Consider the following 15,474-nt stretch of genomic DNA (forward strand, 5'->3'; position numbering starts at 1 on the left):
CTGAACCACGACGCAAATAAAAGTGTCGTTAAATAGAAAGTGTCCACCCATGACTCTCTGACCCATTTCTATTGTCTCAAAGCATGCTCAGATCATTAACCGACCCAATGCTGCGCCATCGCACTCCATTCAGAATCATCAACCACTGCAGATCCGGTGCGTGCAACAACAGCGGGGGAGGTATGACCTCTCGGTGGAGGTCCTTCTGGCGTGGCTCGATATTTAGCGTCACGCAGTATTATTTATAGTAAGAGAGGGTACGTACTAGGGTACAAATATCGTGATGTTACTTTTCACAGTAAAGGAATCGTATCATTTTCTTTTTCTCCCGAAACCTGTTGATATTTACGGATGTGCGTTGAAGTATAGCGCGCTAAGAGGGTCGCGTAAAAAGGTCGAGACGTGTGTGATACGGTCTCGCTTCCTCCCACTGAGTGTGTTAGTGTGCTAATTGGTTGTGCTCGCGTTTATCCATGAAGATGCGCTAGGATTGGGCGGAAGTAGCGGATGAGGTCGTAACTATTTTTAGCGCCTTCGCGTTACCGAATATGTTGCTGACGTGGCATGTGCGCTTGTAGGTGACATTTCGGTACCGCTGGATGCCATGTCATGTGCTGTCCTGTCATGTCGTGAAGACTATGAGAACAAAGGTCCGGGAAGATTCATACAGAGCGTAATTCCCGAGCATTGGGTGGTTGCTGCTAATGCAGCAAAACTTCGTTGTAACGAAGTTAGTGGGTCCAGAAAAATTCGATATAAGCGGCAGTTCGATAAAAGGGGATGTGCCGCAAACACACTGATCTCGGAAACACCATGCGAGCCTGAAAATAAAGAAAAATATCAAGCTGGCAAACAAACATTACGTGTTTGTGTGGGCACTTTAATAGCCTTGTAATATATATGGAGAAAAATAGAGAACGAGAGAGAAAGACGACGGTTCGGTGCCTCTTCGTCCTTCGCACTAGGTGGTGAAGTCGGCTGACCGTATACTCGAATAATCGGGTTCAAAAGCCTGCTTTTCGGTCGGAACAGCGTGAGAACAACCGATAACTAAAAATAATAATAAAGAGAAAGAGAGAGAAGAAGAAATAAAAACGATTTCGTTATAACCAGGCTTCGCTCCGCACGTTTTACCGCGTGTGGTTGCACAGATCGGTGCCTATATAGAACATTATAGATGGTATGCAAAATTCAATTTCTTTTATATATATATATATACATCTATGTGAATCATCTATCTACATCTAATACACTGACGTTGCCTTGCTCAAGTTACCTGCGGCAACTTAAGGCTCACTTTTATGACAAAGGTACGCGTGCTTGTCTCAGCTACCTTTCAAGGTATGTTCAGCCAATAGTACTCTTGTTTTTGACAGCAGTAATGAATGTTCTTGCTCCATCGTCCTACATAATGCACCAATAAAATTCGCACGAATTTTGACGTGACTCCAATTTCTCTTGTAGATCGGGCCAGCTTGTTAGCGCAACAAAAGTGCCAGATATCAAAGTGAAATTGTTGACGGAAAACGTCGGACAAGTTTAATAGATTTTAACATCGCCTGTTCCCTGCACCGGCTGTGCTGTCTGAAGTTTTCCCTGGTGTTTTCCGGCAGGCTTTTCAGGCGAATGTAAAGTCGTTCCAGCACGCATACTAACCTTCCCACGCCTTCCTGCTGTCCTCTCTCCATCTGTCCATGTCTGTACGCCGTCCATAGCCACAGTTGCTTCGCGGGGCTAACGCGGAACTTTGAAGAAAATAACATCGCATGTTCGTAAAGAAAGGTCTTCACACCCAAAGCAATAACGTGAAGACTGCGTGAAATACCCGCGTTATCTCATCAGTCGTCTCATGAGTGGAAATAATAAGACAATCAATCCAATTGACAATCGTCAACAAGCACTGTGCTTACTTTGGGACACGAAAGTACACGAGGCTAAGTACGCCTTCTTTAGAGAATGTCCGGCAAATCCTTCGGCTCAGAGGGCAGCATACTCTGACATTGAGTGTTTCTCACCCACAAATTGATAGCGTGCATCATCTAATTCCTCCTCAACTTCCGGGACGAAAGCACCGAGAAGAGGAAGTAGCTGCGAAGGAGCAGGAAGTCTGGAGCTTCTTCGGGAGTGATCTAATGACTCCGGAAATAATTGTGACGGTAATGGTGAATTAACGGCTTTACGCCGCTGATCGCAGATCGTCATCGCGATCCGGCACTTTTGATAGATGATGCTGTTAGAGTAAACGGCGCACAGATATATACATATCGCAGCATTCACAATCAGGCGCGGACATAAACGGGAGTCCGGATGTCCCCCCCCCCCCTCCTCAAGTTCTGTCATCGCATAGTGCTTCAATTGACATTAGGTAGTGTGTGTAGGAGTAACGCAGCCAGTGAAATATTTTGGGTGGGGATCTGCGAGAGGCTCTAGACGGGGAGGAGGATATCACCCTGTATTTCTGTTTTCCAAATGATGTACCAGTTTGGGGGAAAACCCTCCCCCCTCAGAAAAATCCTGGATATTCACACGTGCCAGCTTTTCAGAACTGCGACCAGAGACATGTTAAGCATATCTTCTTGTCGGTAGCCGGTGTCGTTATTCAATAAGCTCTTTACTGCCTGGTAATGTCGGTAGCGTCATTGTGTTCACGCTCACCAACTCTGTGAGAACAAAGTAAAAGGGATCAACGTCGAACAGTAGAAAATCCAGTGATTCGGTGACGGTAGATCGAAGTAAAGGCCTCACGTTCGGAGTCGCCGATATTTCGAACTGGTCTCCTACTGCCGAGCACGTCAATTGTGGATAATCTCTTGTAAGGACGAAAAAATCCATCCACTATAGCCCTTACGTAACCCAAGTTGTCCACGGTAGTTAAAATGGCGAGTGGATGGATTTTAACCCGCATTGTCGATTTCAACCCTGAGCGCGACAACACCCGTCCAATTAAATATACAGTCACAATGATGAGGACGGTGCCCAGTAAAACCAAACACGACACAAAAGCAGCAGATACTAGGGCGTAACCCACCTACCGGCCCTTCGCGACACCAACACCCCTAAGGGATGACAATCCTGGGAATAACCCTGGGCCGGAGAATCTGAGGAACAGCCCACACAACCGAGATGACTCACTTCGTCTTTTATCGCGAAAGCGGCGGGCTTTTTTTTTTCCTTTCTTTTTTTTTGGGGGGGGGGGGGTCGGGGGGGGGGGTCTGTTTATGGGAGTAGCCTAATTTGTCGTTTGACGAATTCAATCTCTCTCTATTATTTTTTTCGACAACATCAACTCACTTCGTTTTCTACCAGTGTTCTTCAGACTCGAGAAACTGTTACCTCTACGTCAGACATTCCCGTTAGTAAACAAAGAGAATTCGCAGAGGCAGGCATGTTACTGGAATTCCCTTTAGTGTCCGATTTCGTGCAGCATTTTCTTTTTCTTTGCCGAGAGATGAAAAAATGAAAAGCCTTTATTTCGTCCGGAAGTAGACGTGGAGTTGGGAGAAAAAGCTGTTTACTGCCAAGATGCTAAGAGATGGAATTTCATTATAATACCGTGTGATGTACTGGATGATTTAATTATGGGCCGTGTTGAAATTGTTTCTTGCACATTTATAGGTACGCGCAGTTCGAAAAGAGACGAATAGGTACCATTAGACTATACAATAACTTTTTATATGTCTCTTTATTCTTCATACTTATCGGCAGTCTGATAGCCGATATTTCCACATTTTACACTACAGTTCCGTCATGCCCCCCCCCCCCCCCCCCCCCTCGATTGTTTGCGCACTACGCAAACGATTGCTTGCGCAGTACTCGTAGCTACGAGAGCAGCATGTGCGGGCATTTCTCAACTTTTGCACGATGCTAGTATTATTATTATTATTTCGTTTATTGCGTAGTTTTGGGAAGCGTAGCATGTTCGCCCTCACAAGTTTCGATATTTGTCTGTATAACAGATAAAGGAGACAAGACGATCAAACTAGAAAAACTATATTCAGTTGGAACGTTTCTCGCTGGGGGTGACATCTGTTATCGAGTTCCTAAAGCCCCTCGATCGCTTCGATGTCACAGACTGGGGTGGCGCTAGCAACGTACAATACTCGCTTCCTCATTGCACACCTGCACCTTCGCGACCTTCGCAAAGTACACAACACGCGCCATGCAAACTTTACCAAGCCGATGGTCTGTTTATGAAGCGGCTTTCAGCGGTGCATGCTCACCTTCAAGACCGATGTCCGTGACTGCAATACTTTGAAGTAGGCCAGTGGGCATGGCCTGGCCACTGTGCAGCAGTCGTACATCTTCCTTGCTCGTATTACATTTCTTTTTTTTTCAGTGCGAGGTAGCGAGTGTGAGGCACGACGCATCTTCTTACGAAACGTTGCCCTTTTCCTCGTTTCACGGATATAAAATATAGTTGAAAGAAAAATGTGCACGTAGCAAGTATACAGCAGGGACCTCTGTAATCAAGGTTGGCCTACATGCGTTGCCGTATCGCATTATGTATCGATGCTCCCGCTCCGTTGTAACACAAATCCTAAGTAAGTTGTATCGAACGCCATAGACAATTGCATGCTTCACATCGCTGAGCGAAATCAGCGAGTCGAGGTCGAATTGCGCGCTTCAAAAGTCGCATTACAGTGGCGTCGTCTGTTCACGGGGCAGAAGTTCCAGCGCGTGTCATGTTGAGCGTTTGCACGGTACCGGATCCGTGGTACCGGAATATCAGGACGGCACTTAGCAGACGACAGCGTCCGCGTCTTTTCGTGTCGTCTGCTACGGAACACAGGATATTTCCCAAGGTTGACAGCATTGTGGGCCGCTTCCACTAACGTTGAAGCTATTCCTCAGTGCTGCCCTCGGTAGCTTCGTTAGTGCTTGCTGCACACGACACTGTCCTCGACGCTTCTTTTTCTTTGAACACTGGCAAAGCTAGCAAGGGCAGCACTGAGAAGTAGCCTCAACACCATCTGTGTAACAACAACCAGCTAACACCACAACACCACCCCAACATGCCACCTATCTTATAGGTGGTGTTTGCAGAGCACAGAAAGACACGACGTACGCTCGCGCTTACATGACAGCAGAAAGACATGACGTCTTTCGCGACTGACCCACCTAATCCAATCCAATCCAGTGCAATCCTTGTGGCGTTGCTCATATACAGACAGGGATTGGAATTTCCTTTGAAAATTTGCGGTTAAGTTACGTAACCGAAGGAAAAATCAGTTGTAACCCACGAGAGTAAGTGTGTCGACATGTGCCGGAGTATATAATCACGGTTTCTTCACAAGGCTTTGCGTGTACGCTGTGCAAAATAGACCAGTTTACGAAATCGTATCCGTAAACGCGGAACGCCAGCGCTTCAAGCGAGGCACTAACGTTAATATAAAAAAGGGGAGGAGAGTGCGCTTTGGATGAACGAACTACAGGAAGAAGAAAGGAGGAAACCCCTAGCAAAACAATGCAAAAAAAAAAAAGGAAGAAAGAAATGTCGTGTAAAAGGTCAACTTTTAGTCATTTGTGGATGCGTGCAGTTGCCTGCACAGCACAGATGTTCAAAGCTTCCCGTGAAAACAGAAAATACCGGCCGGTCATTGTTGCGTTGCTTTGTGTGTCTTTACTGTTTGCTCGTAATCATTGGTTGTGAGTCTATGTTGTCGATATATAAAGGACGATATATAAAGGACAATAAAAATATATATTGATCGGATGGTGTGTACAATGAAACCAGTGAACATAAGCAACCAGTTGTCGATATAGGCAAGTTTATCGATGGTCAAGCTCCCCTCCGTTACTGGCCCGCATTTCTGTCCAGATTCCGTTACCACCATTGTTGTTTTCGTTTCCGTTACGTTTCGGTTTTCGGTAAAGGTCCTCCTCTCCCTCCTCCGTTTGTTGTTTTTCTTCTTTTTTCGGTAAGCTTTAAGACAGCCACAAAACTGAACCGTAGTGAAGAAAGTCGGCAAGATCGTGAAAAGTATGCGTCGTTTGGGCGGCGGCGCATGCACCCTCGTAGTGAAATCGAAGCAGGACAGCGAATCGAAGCGGGACATAAAAAGTGAGTATTGTCATCAAGCAAGCGAACTACCTATGGGGGTAGCCCCGATGGGAGGGGGAGTGTATTGGCCTCAAATGGAAGGCAGGCCACAGGGCCCGGCTTCCTGTAGCATCTAGAAAAGATCTTGTATCGCCAACTGTAGGATGGGAGAAGTGTTAGCTTGCCCACATCACGAAAAGAAAAGATCTTCGCGGAACAGCAGGTTTCTCGAAACTCGTTATGTATTGGCATCATCGTGGAAGACCAGCCATATTGGCTGGCTCCCTTTAACGCAACAAACGCACTAGTCTACAACCATCGCAACGCCAACACCCGAAGACGAGCTCACGGCAGGTCTGGGATTGATGTACGTGCTAGATGCCACCTCGCAACAAACCAAAACTCACGGAGAGTTGCTCGTGGGACAGCAGCACGAAGGATATTGGAAGCGGATGACATACCTACCATTGCTTTCTTCGCAGAGGGTCGCTGATGTTTGCCACCGCCTACCAAACTGGACGGCCCCAAGAACTGCTCTCTCCCTGTATAACGCTCTACGGATGCCCGCTCTGACCCTGTTCAGTACCTCAACGGCGGTGCGAGCACGGCCACCGTGCACAGCTATGCAGCGTGCTATCCAGACCTGGTAGTTTATTTCTACCGCCAGGAGTACAAACTGGCGTCTATCGCCGACCGGAACTGGGAGCGAGCTCAGTAGCTGGACCGTGCCCCACCGAATGAACGGAATGCCGTAAAGTACCTCAGCCTTGTGCCACAAAAAATCCGGCAGTGTTCAGTTGCGAAAAGCGTGCTCCGACGTTTCAAAGGTAGGGCAGAAAGGGCAAAAAGGCCTGGTCAAACCGAAGCGGGACAACCTGTCCCTCGGGAAGTAAAACGTCGTGCGCAAGACGCCACTGCAAGCTTGCACGGCGCGCATCCAAAACTGATCGTTATACCGTTATCCAGTTCACGGATGAAAACGAACTGAATACAGAAGTGCACATATGGCGTATAGATTTTGTCATCATTTATTTCTGACGGTGTGCAGCATGCACGCGACCTTATACCTCTCATTGCGGCAGGTGGTGGAAGTGGTGATGATGATGATGAAACTGCTTGCCGTAGTCGGCCAGGCTCTGGCGGGCAACGTCACGGATATCGCTGTGGGGATCGTGCGTCCTGGGCAGACTTCACAGGGAACTGTGCCGACATTTGAGGAAAGCACCCAGACAGCACAGCAGGCGCCCGGATTCTAACCCGGGTCACCTGCCAGTGCCCACTTTCCTCTGCTTATTGGAAGCGCATGGATACGAAGATGCGTCCACGCAGGAGTTCGATAGGCCAACTCGCTAATGCTCACGCCTAGTGGTCGTTTCTCACTGCGGCAGTGCATGCGAACGACCACTAGCGTGAGCATTAACAAGTCTTGGCCTATCGGACTCCTACGTGGACTCAACTTCGTATCCCACCGCTTCCAGATGCACAAGATCGAATGACGGACGACGGCAGTCCAGCGCTGCACTTTGCTCAGCGACACCTTTTATTTGAGATCCCCGGCATATACTACCTTTGCGTAAGTGAGTGAAGCAATGGAGAACACACATACACATACATTGGATGATGATGAGGTGATTCACCGCAGCCGAGGCGGTACACTGCCCTATTGCACATTGGGAACGGATGAGGGGATGATGATGGGGGGAGCACTTTCAGAGAGCCGTCACCAGACCGGTGGAGCGCAAGTACTCTGCAAGAAGACGAAGGCCTTGCATCTGGTGGGCAGCGTTCGACCACGGTCCGAGGATCATCGCGAGATCGAACGGCCGCTTGTCAATACGTTGCATAGAAACTTCCATCAGTGCACGCTCGTGGTGATATTGCCCACAAGCCAGGATGACGTGGCAGAGGTCACCGTGCACTCCACAAGTGGGGCAGAGGGAAGACGAGGTGGAGCTGAGACGGTGTTGAAAGGCAGGTGTAAAGGCATCGTTGAGCCTTATCATGCGGTGGAAGAGTGCAGTAAAGGGGCGCGGTGGTCGCGGAGGTAGTACGAGCGAGGGGTCTACATCCGAGAGAAGGGAGTGAGTCATGTCGTGTTGCCACTGAGCCCGCATCTTGGGGCCGGTGAATGTCGAAAGGAGAGGTCTTCGGTCGCCCGAAGACATCATTATCGGTGGGAAAGCAATGGAGAAGGGTGGCTAGTAGACATTGGAACACCGAGCGGGATGGGAGAGACTCTCACGATTATTATGGGGCAGTTAAAATGTAACAATATGCTGCAAAGTCCACATAAAGGCGGGTATGTGCACGAATCCTTCGTTAATTTCTTGATTATGGGAGTTCATTTCTCAAGAACAGACCGACTGGAATGTTAGTAACGTATAAGCACAGCTGCTGAACAGTAACGGTTTCGAGAATTAGCGCACATGGCAATTACTAAGTCTTTGCAGGTGCTTTATGTCTCGCTATGCAAGCGACAGGCTGCAAAGATGCAGGTACTGTCGTCGTCATTTGTAACCAACCTCCCGTTTTCTTTGCGTTATCAATGTCAAGCAAAGTAACACATCGCGCACGGCTAGTTGTATACATTATTTACGCATTTTTCAAAGCACATGCTTGGAATACTTTGAAGGGAAGCAATATTGAAAAGTCTAATAGTGGTGTTTAAAAACTGGCGATAACTTACCAAGGCATATGCCATTCACTAATTATAATTACACGCTCAAATGGTGTTTGTGTGCGACACTCACGGCGTGGATACCGCGGATATTTAATTCAACTTTGCCATTTTATTAAGGTAATTTCATGCGATACTCATGTACTAATAAAAATACGTTCGTTAGCCTACAAATCGTTACTGTTGTTCTGCTTCATTTTGGAAAAATTTAGCATCAATATTCCTAATTAAGAAAATATACGTTTGTGCTGTTGGAAATTTGTTACACAAAGCTTGATCTGGGCAAGCTGCGTCTTATAGACAATAATGGTTTAGCGACGGTAAATTGTGCAATGGCTGCTCCACTACGAATTTGATAATGGAGCTCATCCATAAAGTATGTTATCATTATTTTTATTTTTTATTTTTCAACGTGCACACAGAGAGCAGGTAGTCAGATACTTGCGTGTCAATGATTCAAGAAAACTGCACCCTTAGTGTCTCTTTATTTGAAATACTTCCTGCACCAAGAAGCATACCCTACATGTTGCACTCTACCCAGTGGTAGTTAAGTCGCTAGTAGTAGCCAAGGTGATGCTGAAGACTGGGAGGTGGTGGGTTCGAATCCAGGCTGTGCTGTCTGAGGTTTTCCCCGGGTTTTCCGATGACTTTCAAGACGAATGTCGGCACAGTTCCGGCCACAGGGCCCGGCTTCCTGTAGCATCTCAAGTTCGCGGAACTCGAAACTGTTATTACCAACTGTAGGATGCGACAAGCGTAAGCTTGCCCACATCACGCTTCAAAAATAAATCTGTCTCCAACACGTCTGTCGGAACTCGAGAAAGATCAGGAGAAGATCTTCCCGGAACAGCACCGCAAGCGGTACTGCCCCGACGACTTTGTTATCGGCCGCGCGTTCAAACTCGAGACTTGTATCGCCAACTGTAGGATGGGACAAGCGTTAACTTGCCCGACTGTCGCCGTAACCGTTATCCAGTTCTCGGATGAAAACGAACTGACACAGAAGTGCACATATGGCGTATAGATTTTGTCATCATTTATTTCTGACGGTGTGCAGCATGCACGCGACCTACCTCTCATTGCGGCAGGTCGTGGTGGTGGAGGTGGTGGTGATGATGATGAAACTGCTTGTCGTAGTCGGCCAGGCTCTGGCGGGCAACGTCACGGATATCGCTGTGGGGATCGTGCGTCCTGGGCAGACTTCACAGGGAACTGTGCCGACATTTGAGGAAAGCACCCAGACAGCACAGCCGGCGCCCGGATTCTAACCCGGGTCACCTCCCGGTGTCGACTTTCCTCTGCTTATTCGAAGCGGTGGGATACGAAGATGCGTCCACGCAGGAGTTCGACAAGCCAACTCGCTAATGCTCACGCCTAGTGGTCGTTTCTCACTGCGGCAGTGCATGCGAACGACCACTAGCGTGAGCATTAACAAGTCTTGGCCTATCGGACTCCTACGTGGACTCAACTTCGTATCCCACCGCTTCCAGATGCACAAGATCGAATGACGGACGACGGCAGTCCAGCGCTGCACTTTGCTCAGCGACACCTTTTATTTGAGATCCCCGGCATATACTACCTTTGCGTAAGTGAGTGAAGCAATGGAGAACACACATACACATATACATTGGATGATGATGAGGTGATTCACCGCAGCTGCCCTATTGCACATTGGGAACGGATGAGGGGATGATGATGGGGGGAGCACTTTCAGAGAGCCGTCACCAGACCGGTGGAGCGCAAGTACTCTGCAAGAAGACGAAGGCCTTGCATCTGGTTGGCAGCGTTCGACCACGGTCCGAGGGTCATCGCGAGGTCGAACGGCCGCTTGTCAATACGTTGCATAGAAACTTCCATCAGTGCACGCTCGTGGTGATATTGCCCACAAGCCAGGATGACATGGCAGAGGTCACCGTGTACTCCACAAGTGGGGCAGAGGGAAGACGAGGTGGAGCTGAGACGGTGTTGAAAGGCAGGTGTAAAGACATCGTTGAGCCTCATCATGCGGTGGAAGAGTGCAGTAAATGGGGCGCGGTAGTCGCGGAGGTAGTACGAGAGAAAGCGTGGTGTCTACATCCGAGAGAAGGGAGTGAGCTATGTCGTGTTGCCGCTGAGCCCGCATCTTGGGGCCGGTGAGTGTCGAAAGGAGGTGTCTTAGGTCGCCCGAAGACGACATTATCGGGGGGAAAGCAATGGAGAAGGTTGCCTAGTAGACGTTGGAACACCGAGCGGGATGGGAGAGACTTTCACGATTATTATAGGGCAGTTAAAATGTAACAATGTGCTGCAAAGTCCACATAAAGGCGAGTATGTGCACGAATCCTTCGTTAATTTCTTGATTATGGGAGTTCATTTCTCAAGAACGGACCGACTGGAATGTTAGTAACCTATAAGCACAGCCGCTGAATAGTAACGATTTCGAGAATTAGCGCACATGGCAATTACTAAGTTTTTGCAGGTGCTTTATGTCTCGCTATCCAAGTGACAGGCTGCAAAGATGCAGGTACTGTCGTCGTCATTTGTTACCGACCTCCTGTTTTCTTGGCGTTATCAATGTCAAGCAAAGTAACACATCGCGCACGGCTAGTTGTACATAATTTACGCATTTTTCAAAGCACATGCTTGGAATACTTTGAGGGGAAGCAATATTGAAAAGTCTAATAGTGGTGTTTAAAAACTGGCGATAACTTACCAAGGCATATGCCATTCACTAATTATAATTACACGCTCAAATGGTGTTTGTGTGCGACACTCACGGCGTGGATACCGCGGATATTTAATTCAACTTTGCCATTTTATTAAGGTAATTTCATGCGATACTCATGTACTAATAAAAATACGTTCGTTAGCCTACATATCGTTACTGTTGCTCTGCTTCATTTTGGAAAAATTTAGCATTAATATTCCTAATTAAGAAAATATACGTTTGTGCTGTTGGAAAATTGTTACACAAAGCTTGATCAGGGCAAGCCGCGTCTTGCAGACAATAATGATTTAGTGACGGTAAATTGTGCCATGGCTGCTCCACTACGAATTTGATAATGGAGCTCATCCATAAAGTATGTTATCATTATTATTATTATTTTTTCAACGTGCACACAGAGAGCAGGTGTCAGATACTTGCGTGTCAATGATTCAAGAAAACTGCACCCTTAGTGTCACTTTATTTGAAATACTTCCTGCACCAAGAAGCATACCCTACATGTTGCACTCTACCCAGCGGCATGGCCAAGCGGGTTCAGGCGTCCCGCTCGTTAGTGGTGGCCAAGGTGATGCTGAAGACTGGGAAGTGGTGGGTTCGAATCCCGGCTGTGCTGTCTGAGGTTTTCCCCGGGTTTTCCGAAGACTTTCCATACGAATGTCGGCACAGTTCCCCTTGATGTCGGCCCAGGACGCATACCAAACCCCCCCCCCCCCCACTCCTTCCTGGTGTACTCTCTCCATCTGTCCACATCTGTACGCCGCTCATAGCCACAGTTGCTTCGCGGCGGTAAACATATGTTGCGCTCTTTCACAAACAATAAGGAAAGGTTACAAAATAAACTGCAGTATAGCGTAAATGCCACGGTAACTTCACGACAGTCTCAACGACAAGGGAAGAAACCATTCACTGCCTGGGTTCGGCGCTGTCCGCGAGAGGGCGAGGGGCAAGTTAGTGAGGTGATCATTCTCCTCCTGAAGACTGTGACACAGGAAAAGTCATTTTGCTTGGAGCCGGCGCGTGTGCCTGGGTTATCTATTTATTGTATCTATAACGTTAACTGGTTATCGCCCTGCAGAGAGGCTGTGAACACACCCTGCTCCCTGTAGTCGTACACAATTCGACGTGAGAGGCTGTCGTGCCTCAAGAGCTGAACGCGTGTCATGCATAGATTCATCCATCTCACCCCTTGTGAGTTTCTGGCAACCTGCACTGCGATGATGAACCTGGTGATGGTGATAGATAGAAGGGGAAAAAAAAGGTGGGGGGAGGTGAGTCATGGTTAAATCGGACTGGCTACCCCATGCACCTCATAACGTGTTGGTCAACTGGGTCTCAAAGTTCAAGTTGATTAAATGTTTTGCCATGCATTTGTTACGAATGAACACCAAATTTTACAGGAGGAGGACCCAAAGTAAACAACCATGGGGACAACGCGTGATAGAGAACATAGGAGTACATTCATAGCTATTTGGCAAGGTCCTTCTTCTTTTTTAATGCACAGCCACTAAAAAGGCGCATGTAATGAGTATTATGGACAGAGTAGACGCCGGAGATAGAAAGTAGAACAAATAAATTGAAAGTACACTTGAACCGAGTAATTCTTCAGAAAATTCTTCGATGCAAACGTGCGTTGTGTCATCTGTACTGATGGCGCTTTCGCAATTTTTCGAGCATACGTAACAAGGACACCCTTGCTTGCTTTATTAGATATGCCTTTACAATTCATTTGGAGGCGACTGCGATGCCTCGTCTTAGCAAAAAAAAAAAAAAAAAAGAAGAAAAAAAAGAAAAGCGATGTAGATCACACACGATGTATACGCCAGACAGCGAGCTTGTATAGTGTAACACAACACATGCTGCATATGTCATATACTTGGAACGGGTTCTACTGCAATTACGTTACATAACGGAAAGTTGACGTGCATACCACGAACAACACAAACAAACAAACGAATGAACGAAAAAAAAAAAAAAAAAGAAGATGGACGAGGTGTCCTGACAGGGAAGTGAACCAAGATGAAGGTCGACGTTTTCTTTTACTCACGACGTGCGCTATACGACGAGACTGTGCTATTCGTGAGGGCCCCAAATATACGGGCATCGCAGCATATAAATTACCGCGTACGGCGGAGCATATCTGAGCACTATATACTACCAGGTATGGCCAGGCAATTTTCTGGAATAGTAACTTGGACCCGTGTCCCATTTTCGAGTGCCCGGCTGTCAACTGGATGTGTTTTACTTGCTCGCTGATGCGCGGAGGTTGGCATCAACTCTCGTGTGTGGAAGACCTCTTCCATCACAGCGGTCTTAATCTTTGTGATTAGCAGCGTGCCACGTGGTCCGGGAACCGACGAGATAGCTGCTAGTTTCTGTTTTTATTTGTTTTGTTGTTGTTGTTTTTTACGTACACCTTACGCCCTTACGATCGGTTACGGTTTTTGGTATAGCGTTAAATTAATTAATGTAATTAATACCAACATTGTAGCTATATCTTGCGCTCACGTACGTTCCTCTTTTGGGGTTATCGGAAGTACGTTCGTCATTTATGAGCGAAAGAAGCCAAAATGTGGATAGGCCTCTGATTGGTTACCTCAATCGATCTCCCGCGACGATTGGACAAATCGTTCGGAGAGACCAATGAGAGCCCGCTCCGTATTGGTGGCCGTCTTGAGAAAAAGAGGGAGAGTGAAAGCACACACTGCGGTTTCTTCTGCTCAAAACCCGGGCTCGGCCGCCAATTTGCGCATCTCGAAACAACGGTTTTCGCTTTTTTTTCCCCTGCTACTATTACGAAACTACTAGTAGGGAATGGATTTTGTGATGCCATGGAGTAAATCCGACTTGGGCTTTCTGTTCCTGTAAACAAAAACAAAAAGGAAGAGCGTGAGGTTGACTTGGCGGATTGGGAAAATTTAATTTTTTTGTGAATTAAAATTTGTCAAAAGCGCTCAGAAATAATGGCAAAATCTCCCTCGAGATAAATTGCGTTGACCCCATAATGTTCAGACAAGTTGATTTTCGAATACGTTTTTTTTTATCACGGCAGGTGAAACACACTGTATATTTCTGTGCGGCACCGAACGAATGACATTCACTGGAAATGGCATTCAATTTTCTGTTCGCCATTGCATAAGGTATACTGTTGCCAAGTATGAACTAGACAAGACGGATTTTTGCAGCTAAACTTTTCTGAAGATTAATCTATGTATTAATTAATGTATTAATCAACAATGAACCGAGCATGTACATTTGTCACGGTGTACGTTACAGGTTGAGAGTACCGAATGCAGTGCGACATAACTGCAATACATTAACATTGTTCTATTCGTTATACACAATTAATTGCGGCAGCGCGTTCATTGCTGTTTGCAAAGATAACAAATTTTATTTCTTAGTTCTAGGTCTGTTATCATTTGTTCATATCTACATTTCGTGTTTAATATCATCGTCATCATGTATTTCTCTCTCACTCTCTCTCTCTCTCTTAATTTTAGAAGCACTGAATATACACGCCGAGGAACAACGACGAAGAAATGAGTAGAGTATTTGCCATCACACTTGTTGTTGCGCTCGTGGAGATGTACCAGTTATTTATCCAGACAACCCCCCCCCACACACACACACACACACAACCCCACCAAAATTTTTTATTGACACCCCCTAATTTTTTTTCTTTACGATATAGCTATAATGATGACCCTAATTTTTTTGCTACACACACTCATGTTTGCAATTCTGGATAAACTACATAGATGTACCCTTGACTTACTCATTTTATTTTACTGTAATACACACTACCATTACCATTATTATTTTACTCATAATGTTGACAGTACCCCAGAACAACACGTTTTGACCCCCGGAGTAAAAGCGTCAAGTGGCATTTTTACATTGCTAGGATCAACCATATCTACTTTCCACCGGACCATGTGTGCGCTCATGTAAACCGATGTGAACTCGCGCTAAGTGAGCACGAAATCAAACACCAGCAACGCTTTGCCGCGAAACAGACACGCAAACAAAGACGGAAGTTTAGAAAAGGAAAACTGC

General features: G+C 46.7%; 1 protein-coding gene across 2 annotated transcripts in view; it reads left to right on the forward strand.

Moving 5' to 3' along the window:
- Window positions 1-15,474, forward strand: part of LOC135394759 (CAP-Gly domain-containing linker protein 1-like) — a 105,073-nt gene that overhangs the window by 16,048 nt on the left and 73,551 nt on the right. The window lies entirely within an intron of this gene.

The sequence above is a fragment of the Ornithodoros turicata genome, chromosome 5, assembly GCF_037126465.1.
Source record: "Ornithodoros turicata isolate Travis chromosome 5, ASM3712646v1, whole genome shotgun sequence".
In the NCBI taxonomy this organism is placed as follows: Eukaryota; Metazoa; Arthropoda; class Arachnida; order Ixodida; family Argasidae; genus Ornithodoros; species Ornithodoros turicata.